This window comes from Poecilia latipinna, unplaced genomic scaffold (genome assembly GCF_001443285.1).
Source record: "Poecilia latipinna isolate Pla-1442-1.1 unplaced genomic scaffold, P_latipinna-1.0 Scaffold147, whole genome shotgun sequence".
NCBI classification, from domain to species: domain Eukaryota; kingdom Metazoa; phylum Chordata; class Actinopteri; order Cyprinodontiformes; family Poeciliidae; genus Poecilia; species Poecilia latipinna.
Window position 1 is genome coordinate 224,105 of NW_015112763.1, and position 4,575 is coordinate 228,679.

The following is a 4,575-nucleotide window of genomic DNA, read 5'->3' on the forward strand; positions in this document are numbered from 1 at the left end:
TCATTAAAAAATAATAATTATAAAAAAAATCAACGAAACGTGTTAAAATTAATAATCTGAGTAATTATTGTTTGAACAAGGTGTTGCGCAATTCAGTGCGTTTCGGTCCCATTAACAGAAAAAAAGAAAAAAAAGGCGACTCAGACCGACTGGGAGCAGAGCAGGAGTTTAAATGAGCTGCTCAACCACCGCTGTGTTCATGAGAGGCTTATTAATAATCGAGAAATAAATATCAAGCCTGGAAACATGATATTGTAACGGACTGAATGTTGTGTTTTTAACATAATCTTTGCTCGGCAGGCGGTTGCCACGGCAACGGGTGTGCTAAACTACAAAGAGACAGAAAGTAAAAAGGTAGGAGTGGTTTTGAGTTGATCACCTGTTCGGATTGTTTTACCTTTGTTTACCTTTGCTGTGGCTCATCACATCTGCTGTAGTTTCTGAACGTTCAATAAACGACAAACTTGGACTAATTACCTTGTTTGTTTGTGAGTATACGTCACAACAAACATCAAAGGACAAATATATTTCATTAAGTTTTAACAAATTCTACCGCAATAATTATGTGAAATTAAATTAATTATATCCCGACTTCAGAAGATTTGCCTTTACCTTTTCTGGGCTCTTTGGTTCCTCCTATCAGTCTGTAGTTTCTCATACTGAGGTCATCAAACCAAAGTTCAGATCTACCATGACTGACTGACACCTGCTGGCATCAGGTTTGCAACCAGCTTCTGACTGAGAAACCAGTGACCTCCTCCCAGTGTCAGAATCTCACTGAGGAAGAAACTGCGTTAGGTTTTCTGTTACTTTATTATTTCTGCTATAACTGATGCATATTCGCATATAAAATAAGTCAATAGAGTTTAATTTGCAATTTTTATGTCTTTGTGTCATGAGGTAGATCTCAGGCGGCTGGTGAGAGAAAAAGTAGATCTTGCTCTCAAAAAGTTTGGGCTCTACATTGTAGCTTACTTTAGCATTGAGGCTAATTTTTAGCATCAGAATGTTGGGTTCCAACCGACAGGCACACTTTGGCAGGCCCTGGTTAAATTTCTTCAGAAATTTTGTAGTTATAACGAACTGTTCTTGATATTGCCTAATGTTTTGTGAAACAAGTGTAGTCTATAGAACAAAGACAGAAATATTTACAGAAAGAGATGTTTAAATCATTGCAAAGGCAGAAATGAGAAAAAAAACCAACACGATTTATCTTAAACTCCTAAGAACTGGCTTTAACTCTTTTGAGTTAAAGGAATTCTGTTACAAAGCAGAAACACCTGCTTTAAAAGCAGCCTTAAAATGTCCCTTTCTGTGAGCACCGTATGTGTCAAATGATATTGTTCGGACAGGTTCAGATCTGATATCACTTGCTTTGTTAAATTTCCTGTTCCCAAGTTCTCTGATGGGGCCCAGATAACGAGTCAGATTTCTAAGTTTTAAAATGTTATCAGAAAGGTAGAAAATTTGCAAATTATTTTCCTTACACTTTACAGTTATGCAGCACTTTGTGTTGATCTGTAGTAATCATCTTTATTGTAAAATATCTTGGAATTTCTGGCAGCAGCATTGCAAATGCTAGAAATAGTTATGGGATGTGAGCACTTCTGCACATCATGGTGCTTGTTAGAGAGCCCTAAATATTGTATGTTCATGTTATTTCCGTCAGTTACTCAACATATACTGTTACAGAAACTCACAGTTTCAGAGTTGGGGTCACATTGTATTTGGGAAATGTGTGATAGTTGTGCACATAAGGAAAAAAAAGTAGTTTACTGCAAGGTGAAACACTAGTTAAAATCAAACCTACTTGAAGATACTCAGACAAAGTGTATAAATACATGTATTAAAAAATCCCTTCTCACCCTTCCGCAGGTGGACTCTTTCATCCTCTGAGCTCGGGTCCTCTACCAGAAGCCTGGGAGCCGCAGTATCTTGGCTGTGCCTAGAACTGTACATTTCTGGACTGAGATGACTGATGCTGTTCCTGGGATCCTGTTTTAGCCACTGCTCCATTTTGGGGGTGACTGCCCCGAGGGCCCCTGCGCTCCTCGGCCCTTTAGGCGCAGGGTGAATCCTAGCAACCTGCGGCCTCTTTGCCAGGAGTACCGGATGCCAGCTGATGGTGTAGACCCGCCGATTTCTGCCAGGATCGGTTTGGTAAATGCCAGGTCGCTGACAAATAAAACTTTGGTCATTAGGGATTTCTTTTCCTCTCATTGATTGGATGTTTTATTTATAACAGAATCATGGACAAGTGGTTTGGGTGACTCCAGCATTTTTAATGAACTTGAACCGCAGAACTGTGGCTATTTTGATGCTGCGAGGATGTCAGGGTCCAGTGGAGGAATAGTGACTGTTTTTAAAAGTTGTTTTACTTGTAAGCAGTTAAACAACTACTATGGGATTAGCTTTGAGATTAGCCTATTTGAACTTGGCAGCTCTCACACTGTGCTGTGTGCAGCGGTCTATCGGCCACTAAAGTACAAAAAAAAAACCTTTATAAATGACTTTTCTGATTTCTTGGCTGATAATTGTTGGTGATTTTAATATTTATGTCTGTTGTCCTACTTTACCTATGGCTCAGTCATTTCTTAATGCTATTAATTCTTTTAATTTTGTGCAGTCTGTGACTGGTGCTACCCATGATCATGGTCACCGTCTTAATCTGGTTTTATCTTATGGTCTACCAGTTTGTAATTTAGTGATTGGTGACTCATTATTTTCAGACCTTATGGCTGTTTTATTTGAGATAACGCTGTCCTCTGCTAAAGCTAAAACACGCGCTGCAGCTCGGTTCTGTCGTGATCTTAACCCTTCTACTGCTGGTCAGTTTTCTTCTGCTTTTAATCAATTTATTGGTGTATAAAGTGCTTCATAAATAAAGTTGGTATGGTATGGTATGGTATGGTATGGTATGGTATGGTATGGTATGGTACTGTGGTCTTCACCTTCCAGACCTTCTCCAGTTCCTCTCTGAGGCCCTGGTATTTCTCCAGTTTCTCGTGCTCCTTTTTCCTGATGTTGTGGTCACTTGGTATTGCTACATCCCCCACACCGGCTTTCCTCTGTTCTTTATCCACCACCACAATGTCCGGTTGGTTTCCCATTACCATCTTGTCTGTCTGGATCTGGAAGTCCCACAGGATCTTGGCTCGGTCATTCTCCACCACCTTTGGGGGTGTTCCCCACTTTGATCCAGTCCATATTCTGCACAGATGTTCCTGCACACTATGCCCGCCACTTGGTTATGTCGTTCCATGTACTCTTTCCCTGCCAGCATCTTGCATCCTGCTGTTATGTGCTGGACTGTCTCAGGGGCCTCCTTGCGCAATCTACCCCTTGGGTCTTGTTTGGTGTGGTAGATCTGAGCCTCTATTACTCTGGTGTTTAGGGCCTGTTCCTGTGCAGCTAGGATGAGGGCCTCTGTGCTGTCCTTGAGTCCAGCTTTGTAAAGAGGCGCCTTTATTTCCAATAAAGGTCTTTAGGATTCTCTAAAAGTTTGGTTCCCTCAATTTAGAAAACCAAAACTCAAGGAATCACCTGCCTTATTGACCTTCCTTGTGGCTCGTGTTCAGTCAGGGTGCTGGATTTGGGGTGGAACCCTCCATGGATGGTTAATAGTTTCCAAGTCTTAACATCTGTGGCGTTTATCTCCTCCATTAGCCAGCTAGTTATTCCTGCAGGGTCTCTGATTACTGGCAAGGCGTAGCTGTTTATCGCACAGATCTTCTTGTTCTTGCCATTGAGCTGGTTTCTCAGGACTTGCCTTATTCGTTGGAGGTATTTGGCTGTGGCTCCTTTCCTTGTGACCTCGTCAAGGTTGCCATTTGCTTGTGGTATTCCCAGGTACTTGCACCTGTGCTCTATGTCTGCTGTTGTTCCTTCTGGGAGTGAGACCCCTTCTGTGTGGATGACCTTCCCTCTCCTTGTAACCATCCAACCACACTTCTCTAGTCCGAATGACATCCCAATGTCAGTGCTGTAGATCCTGGCAGTGTGTATTAGTGAGTCGATGTCTCGCTCGCTCTTGGCGTACAGCTTGATGTCATCCATGTAGAGGAGGGTTAGGGTAACATGAATGGTGGCCCCGTTCTTGAGTCGGTATCCGTAGCCAGTCTTGTTGATGGTTTGGCTGAGGGTGTTCAGATGCAGAACAGCAGTGGACACTTGTGCAAGTGGTTTGCAGTTTGCAGTATATATTATCCTCCTGACTACCAGTAGTTAATTTTTGTCCTCTGTAGAGGACATATCTAAACTTGAATATCTCCCACCCCCTGCATTCTTCTGAATTAATTCCTTTTGGTATCTAGAGAGGACACTTAGGGCTTTTCAATGATACCACATGTGAGGGGTGGGACTTTTACGTACCTTTTTCTAATTCATAAAAATGGTGTTCATCAGTAATACATTTTATGGGAAGAGACAAAGTAAGTGCATAAGTATGCTAATTACCTTACAAAGAATGTGGAATTTAAAAAAAACAGGTGATTGGACAATTTTTTTTTCCTCGTAGTCAGGAGGATATTTAAAAAAAAAAAAAAAAAAAAAAAAAACCCCCCCTAAAAACCCTTT

The 4,575-nt window shown here is 41.4% G+C and overlaps 1 long non-coding RNA gene across 1 annotated transcript in view; it reads left to right on the top strand.

Annotated features, from left to right (window-relative positions):
* Window positions 1–2,217, top strand: part of LOC106945493 (uncharacterized) — a 10,783-nt gene extending 8,566 nt beyond the window's left edge. The window contains exon 2 of the long non-coding RNA XR_001424575.1: window positions 1,876–2,217. This is a non-coding gene — a long non-coding RNA (uncharacterized LOC106945493). The remainder of the gene's footprint in view (window positions 1–1,875) is intronic.
* Window positions 2,218–4,575: the final 2,358 nt, after the last annotated feature.